Source organism: Dysidea avara, chromosome 7 (assembly GCF_963678975.1).
Source record: "Dysidea avara chromosome 7, odDysAvar1.4, whole genome shotgun sequence".
Lineage (NCBI taxonomy): Eukaryota > Metazoa > Porifera > Demospongiae > Dictyoceratida > Dysideidae > Dysidea > Dysidea avara.
Genome location: NC_089278.1, coordinates 28,108,714 through 28,116,837, shown reverse-complemented (window position 1 = coordinate 28,116,837; position 8,124 = coordinate 28,108,714). Strand labels below are relative to the sequence as shown.

The 8,124-nt window shown below is 37.4% G+C and overlaps 1 long non-coding RNA gene across 4 annotated transcripts; it reads right to left on the bottom strand.

The window, feature by feature from the left end:
* Positions 1 to 989: 989 nt before the first annotated feature.
* LOC136260520 (uncharacterized) lies at positions 990 to 7,811 on the bottom strand. 4 transcript variants are annotated; one of them, XR_010703576.1, is made up of 8 exons: positions 7,688 to 7,788; positions 6,981 to 7,059; positions 5,217 to 5,298; positions 4,215 to 4,288; positions 2,369 to 2,445; positions 1,771 to 1,917; positions 1,246 to 1,303; positions 990 to 1,184 (listed from the first exon to the last, which is right to left on the bottom strand). It is a non-coding gene; the product is annotated as an uncharacterized lncRNA (long non-coding RNA). The 4 variants fall into 4 exon arrangements; XR_010703574.1 differs by lacking the exon at positions 6,981 to 7,059 and having other exon boundaries at positions 7,688 to 7,811; XR_010703575.1 differs by lacking the exons at positions 6,981 to 7,059; positions 7,688 to 7,788 and adding an exon at positions 5,476 to 5,566.
* Positions 7,812 to 8,124: the final 313 nt, after the last annotated feature.

Genomic DNA, 8,124 nt, shown 5'->3' with positions numbered 1-8,124 from the left:
AGGCAGGTCGTGACATACTGTCCTCTAAGATCTGGGATGCTGCCTTGTTGGTAGGGTCACTGAGAGAAGAGAAGCAGGTCGTTACATACTGTCCTATAAGATCTCTGGGACACTGCCACTTGTTCCTTGTTAGTAGGGCTACTGTCATGCCAGCATATTAGGAAACTATGCAGCTCAATTCTATGAAAATAGATTGATACTCCCTAATAGAGCAGTCAGTGAAAACTGCAAACTACATTGATATAGCTCCTTAGATTGATACTCTGTAATAGAACAGTCACTTTGTAGTGAAAGTATACTCTAATAAAGCATTCACTGATTAAAATGTTCCAAGATAATTGTAAGAAATGTTGCTAACTTAGTAGCATAATACAAACATATATATATATATAATGGGAACACTGAACAGCTTAATAGGTGAAAATTTTGAGAAATTCCTGATAGCATTTTGGGCAAAATCTTGAACATATTTGATTCCAGCCTAACTGTATTAAAAGAGAACAACCATTGAAAATTTCACTGATTGTATTCTGTTAGCTATTATAGAGTTTAACAGTTCTAACGATCATGATCGCATGTATGTTTATAGCTAATCATTGTTCTTGAGGACAGTTTCTAGTTATATAAGCCCGGCCATTGCATGCCACGTAATATAACATGGCCACCTATATCATATCAGTACTAGTGAGACTATAGGTATATAGGACCTCATGAATTTTCATCACAAGTTGGTTCATCATGAATCAGACTGCTGACACAAGAATTTCTTTATAAGCTATTGTCTGATACTATTGTATCACGATGCAGTCCTTAGCAATAGTGCAGTATATTATGTTATCATGCATTGAACAATTCATAATGTGACCATGATATTATAATGCCTACAGCTGAGCTGTTGCAAAGAAGACATCTTCCAAATAAATACCAAAGTACATGCACGCCAAAGTATGCAGATTCACAAAAAATGCTATGTCACATGACATTATTAATTGAATTTGCTAATGATATGATAATATAAACAATTACGTACATACTGTAGTTTTACGCACCACCTACTTAATGTAGCATTAGCAAACACATGTGCATCAAAATATCTCAAAACAACTTAAAGCTATAAGGTTTAGTAAAAACTGCAACAATCCATCGTACTACTGATTAGGTGTAAACAACCTCCCGACTCTCCTCTACATGGAATAAAATTACTAGATGCATTTCTGTCGTACTTCTTAAAATTTCACAGCTCACCTTTGTAAATGGGTCATTTACGCAGAAAGGTGTTGGCTGATCATGAGTCTCATCTCGACTACAAGGAAGCAAAGTGGTAAGTTACAATCTGACTGAATAATATAATGTACAATGCCTTTTGACAATGTCACAAGTACATAACATGGCCATGAACTTAAAGCACATTGTTAGCACACTAAGACAGAACATACGTACACACACACCACACACACACACACACACACACACACACACACACACACACACACACACACACACACACACACACACACACACACACACACACACACACACACACACACACACCACACGCAGACACAGACATAGGCAATTCTAAGGGGGTAGGGGTTGAAAAATAACTCTTTATAAAAATCTTGGGAATAAGTTGCAGTAGAGGGCATTGTTATTTTGAGTGATTTTAGTATAAATTTTAGAGGAGTTCCTTAAAATTTGGGGGTCTGGGGGTGCACAGTCCCCAGGTCTAGAATCGCCACTGGACACAGACATACACAATACAGTTCTTACGGTTAGTCTCTATCTTCACAGGGTTAACATGTATATAAAATCCAGTTATTGAGCTGGTTAAGGCACAAACAATTGATCTGAAACTCGATATACTCTCCTCTCTTCACTTTCCACAGTATCATCCTAAAGTTGTTATCATCAGGCTACCTATAGGGTGTGTACAATAGTGAAACCATGCAACCAACACACTTTTAATCATAGATAACTGTAATATATCTACAAACCTACAAAACCATAATGGAGCAAAAAGTGGCAACTGTCTTGTTTGCAATTTGGCAATACAACACCATGATAACTTGAATTAAGAATAATAACATGTAAACTATGTACATACATATACAAGACATTGGCTGGCCCAGGACTGATTTAGCAGATTTTATGATTTGCATATCATATGCATTACTCTCTCAAAATACTTAAGGTTGTTAAGCAACTTTCAATAACTAATAAATGTTTCATACATATGGACCACTATACAGCATTCTCTTCCAACAAGATGTGACATGCACAAATTTACATCTAACATAACTCAACACATAATTATAATACAGTTAGTGCCCACATAGGGGTTACTATAGCAACTACATAATCGACCCACCTTGCAGAACTTGCTTAATGGTGACACCACAGCCTCACTACTCTGTTGAATATGGTCACTTGTAGCCACAATGAGCACTAAACAAATGAAAATGAGTAGCACACAAAGTAACTAAATAGCTACACATCGTCAAACTGCACCACTACACAGATACGTACAACAGGTCAGCTATGAATAATGCTTTATGGATGGAATTTTGCACCAAACCTTTTACCTAAAATTAGAATTTGCTACTCTGGTAGACACATTGATCAGGCAAACAATTGTTTATAGCCCCATCTGGTGCCTAACTGGCATATTGGAGAATAAATACTGTACAATGAGTATGTTCCAGCAGTGCAGCACACTTGACAGATACAATTGGGGTAGTAGCGGCAAGTACCCGCAGTCTTACAAATATGTCAAACTTCATAACAAAAGTTCACAAATATGTCAGAACACTGTCATCATAATATTTACATTAGTTGGGTGTCATTTATACAGACTGAAATTCATGCTCTTACCCTAACTGAAGCCCACAATCAATTTTTCAACAAAAATCTAGCCATAATGTGATAATGACCAATGCATACATCAAGAGCATAATAACTGTTCATGTATTATGGTAGGATAAACTGTTTGTAAGGGTGTGCTGTATGTCTGACGTATACACACACACACACATTTCCTGTCCTATTGAAGCTTGACAATGAAATGTGAACATTAAAACAAAAGTCAAACACAGCTATCAGTATAAAAAATGCTTTTAATTGTGGTGTAAGATACTTTGCACATGCATACCACATCATACACACTAGATACTACACACAGACATACACTACACAAAGACGTACACACACTGCACATTAACATTACACACATGCACACATTTGCGTATAATTATCTGTGGGCTTAAATTGTTAATTCTAGAGTAAATTATAATAACACACAACACACACACACACACAAAAATTTCACAGCTTATTGTATGTCAATTTGTAAACAAATGACTCATTTAGAGATTATTATAACAGTTTAAACAAGTGACCTCTTAAATGATGACCTGATTAGACAGGTCTCACTGTACACTTGAATACAATCTAGGGTATAATGATAGTTGCTTGGCAACCTTGATGGTTACTAACCTAAAACAACAATTATCTGACATTGTCATTAAAGGGACACTCCTCAGTATGGTATTGTTTACATCTTGAAGTTGTTTAAGTTTATGACCCAATATTATTTAGTTGACAGCTGCATGTAATAAATGCTACACAACAACATGAGCCATGTAGTACTACTACCAGGTGGATGATTGGGGAGTGACCATACAACGATTGTTGTCCAGGCAGCATCTGTTTATTGGTGTGCCACACTGTTGTGCAGCTGGGAAAACATGTTAAGCTATATCTCAACTGCCTAGCTATTGATGTAGAAGCCCAAAATCCTGCTGTTATGGTTGGTGAGGGGTAGCTATTGCCATTATCAGCATGTAATGACCTTTTTTTTTGGTCTTCAACTTACAGATTGGGTGAAGCTGTGAATGGAAACCTCCTTGCCCCTGGGGCCCCACTTTAACTCTCTGCCCTGGGCCCCTTAATTTCTCTGGGCAGCCCTGACTATAAAAATTGAACAAAAAAAATCACATGTGTTATCAGAGTTTAATGTAATCTTGGCGTTACATGTATACAGTGAAACCTGTTCTCTGTATAATAAGGTTACCTCTTGAAATGAACCAACTCAAAATCCACAAATTTGTTAGCCACTTGTTTTACAAAGCAAAGAATTTTGGCTTGGAATAGACAAGTTTCACTGTATATTATTTCATGGTTAGAATACATTTACTCCCAACTACCAGTTAACATACCTGAATTAGTTGGCTACTTTGACTAAACTGCTGTCTCTTCTCCTTGCAGCACAAAATATCCATGTACAGAAAAACTGGAATTAATGATACTGACATTATAACTCTAGAAATTGCAAACATGTAATGCCATGTAGGGATTTATTTGATGTTGGTTCGGACCATAAGGGATTTGTTATGTGCATATTTCCTAATGACAACTCAGTGATAGTTACTTAGCAAACCAAAGTGTTAACATGTGTCACTGAAGTAAAAGGAAATATTCAAGGGCAAGCACCAAGTTAACTAGGTAGAATATGCGGGTCAATCAGCAACTAGTTACATGCATACGTACATAACTATATTATACCAAACATGCTATTGGGCTACTTGTACACACACACACGCTCCCCCCCCCCCCCCAACTGGGAATGACAAGCTAAACCTTTCTTTTGACAACATAGCAGAAAGTACAAGCTAACTCTTTTTATGGAGACTAGCAAAACCACACTATAAAATTATTTAACCATATAAGGAGTTACAGGATGTAACATGTTGTGTAAAATTAATTGTCACATGACCAGCATGTGATAGACATGTTGATGATAGACAAAACTCCCCTCAGTAATCACACATACACACATCCACACAAATTAAACACACTATACATATACACAACACACATTCACAATATGCACTACACTCAATTACTATGATGGTGAAATCTCTCTTACAGACACTTTGGGAGTCAGAGTTTTGGCCTATTATTAATACTGTAACATAGATGTTTTTCTCTTTCAGAGGTATAATTGTAATGAGCTAGACTGAATATTTATTTAATAAGGCTTTACAGCACAAGTCTGTAGGTTATGGAGGTCTTTTCTATTGTATCCTAACTTTGCTAAGGGACATACATCCCACTGTATTTCAACACTAGTCAATTCTCAGGGCAGTGGGTTACCAATGCACTGACAAATGGGTAATGACAAATCATGAAATTTTGAGCTGAGAAACACATTTTCATACCATGTGGTGCATCTAAATATCCATCAGCCTACGAGCTTGGGGACTGGTTTGTGATGTTGGCTCCACTAGTGATGATGTGTTCCTATACCACACAATAAATGACACATAAATAACTACTACAGGATATAATAGCCAATAAGCACAACAATCATCAACCACAACTCAAACACACTTACAACAATGATAACATGCCACACATTACTTGGTATCAAACATAGCTAACATGCAAAATTGTTTAAGGAAATATACTACTTCTAACCTCTCATCATTATACTGAGGATATTACTGCTGTATGTTATAGTTATATCCCGGTACGAGGGTGATACCATTGTTATTACACGAGTCCAAGGCAGAGCCGAGGATGAGTGTAATAACAATGATATCATCCGAATATACGGGATATAACTGTTTTATATCCCAGTGCACGGGAGTGCGCAGAAGTTTACGGATAATAAATTAAGTTCTGGTTTGAGTTCCTGTCACTGTGCTCAAGATTTCATCCGAATTGTGTGGAGATTCTACTTCGTAGCCACAAGAGAGACCTTACATACTGCCTACAAACTGTAGCGAAGGGCGGTGTTATGAAGCAGCGGTTCCAGGTACGATTCGCCTTCGTCAGAAATTGGTATAGTGTTGTCGCGTGGTGTGCAAGAGAAAAATAAAGACCAACAAGTGGCTACCGTAGTCCAAGATAGAACGATGAAGCTAGAGGAAGTTAGTTCTTCACCATAGTGACCGTTGGGAGTGATTGCTGGAGCGAAAATCGTCACGGACTATTCTTGACATTTGTTAAACTATCGTATTGGTAACTTGTAGTCTTATTGTGTAAAGGATTAACAGTTTTCTTGTAAGATTTAGCTAGTTTTAAGTGCTGTATTGGTGTGATTTGTATCAATATTTCCTTACTTGGCTCTTTGTTCCATTGGTAAACAATGCCATTCGTGGTTATTATGATGTCACGAAAGAGACTGAGTGGTTCCGCAACAGGGTGATAAGTTAGTTATCACTGGGTGATAACTAATATCGCCACTCTGTCTAGCTGTATGGTAGTTATAACCCAGCGCGGCGCTTTGATACTCCCACGCACTGGGATGTAAGTGTTAATATCACACATAAACTCAAAGCATGTGTAAATACATGATCATAAAAACTGTTATTGCAAGACAGGATGTTGATGGTCACATTGGTACCACCCTAAACATTCCAGCAGGCTTGTTGAGCTTATTACATCTGCCAATATACAAACAAACCAATTAACTGGTTATGCCAATTATTGGTAGGCAATTAACCAGTGACAAAAATTTTGTAGGTGTACAGTAGGATTGAAATGTTGGCATGAATACGTACTATTGCTAACCAACGTACCTGTATGTATGTAACAGTCACAAGTTACTAAGTGCTAAATGAAAAGATATCCCAAGAGGGCAGGCTGTCTATCCATTCCCATTAGACATTGTTTAAAAACTTTACTTGGCATATAATCTTTCAGGAATAACACAGCGATGAATTATGCCTGCTTGTTTTTTTGGCTCATTGGCACACTGACACATATTTACATACACCAATTTTACTGAGCCTAAATGGTATATCACCAGGCCGGTAGATGGGAAGTGGAGAATTTATTTTGGATGACATACAGCTAACGGAATTTGTTGTGCAAGCCATGGTACTTCATTATACAAACACTCAACATAAAGCCCATCTACAAGATATCTGTCAACATGTAGGTAGTATAACAATTTCTGTTACTGGTACTGTAAATACCTTCTACAGGCTCTGTATTCTGTGTTTACCATCCAGGACATTCCAAACAAATCATCAGTTTCCTGTCCACCGCCTGCATCTGTTCATTGTCATCATTACAATATTCCATTATTCTGTATTCTTCCATTATTTACAATTTTTCTTGCATACCCGTACAAGCTCAGTAAAACTGATTTGTAAGGGTGTCACCTTATGTGTCAGTGTACTATAAAGTCAGCACTATTTTAACTTTTGAATTTTTCCTGCAAACTTAAGCACAAGCTTGAGCAAGCTTTAATGCAGTTAGTTATGGCTGTGACCATGCAGGAAAATATAATGGCTTGAAAAGCTGCCAATCTTATAACGTAACACTGGAAATGGATCGCCTGCTCACATGCAAATATGTCTCAACACAAGACGGGAAACAGAGAATGTATTTGGAGCGGCCTAACTGGTAGAAATGATAAAACAAAATATTTGAAAAATTACATCATAGAAAGGTGGCAAACAGATTATTGATTTGAATTCGACCAATTAGCCATGGCCCTTTCTCCTTGGCAGAGACACACATACAATGGTACACCATGCATACACAGAGTAGAGGCCAGATTATATTTAATGTAAACGCTTTATTCGGCAGTTTAAATAAAATCACTATAAAAGTTGACCCTGAGTTCTTTTAATCGTGGAGTTTTATCTCTCCACGATAACTTATAAAATAAACTCACTTGGATTCACGAAGGCACGCAGAATATACCCTGACCACGGAGAATCATCTAGAAACTCGCTCTGACTGCATAAGAAAATCCTCATATCTCTATAGTCCACTGATTCGATTGTGGGAACGAGAACTAGCTCACTCTAATATTTTAGAGCGTTGTTTGGACGGTGTGCTCAACATTTCCGTGACGTGTCTTCACTTTTAGGTAAAGAACAAATAATAGATCATGTGGGTAATTCGTAAGCAGTAGTTCATGGCAGGCCTTCACCGAACCACGTAGCTGTTGTTGTGTTGTTTGTGCTTACCAAACTGTCAGAGGTACCCCATCTATTACCTAGGCCATAGATTAGGTACCTGGTGTTTATAAATCATCTATGCCTAGGCTATGTTACGCTGACTGCGCTATTAGAAAGTTTCATATGGAGCATTTTTGTGTGACTTATT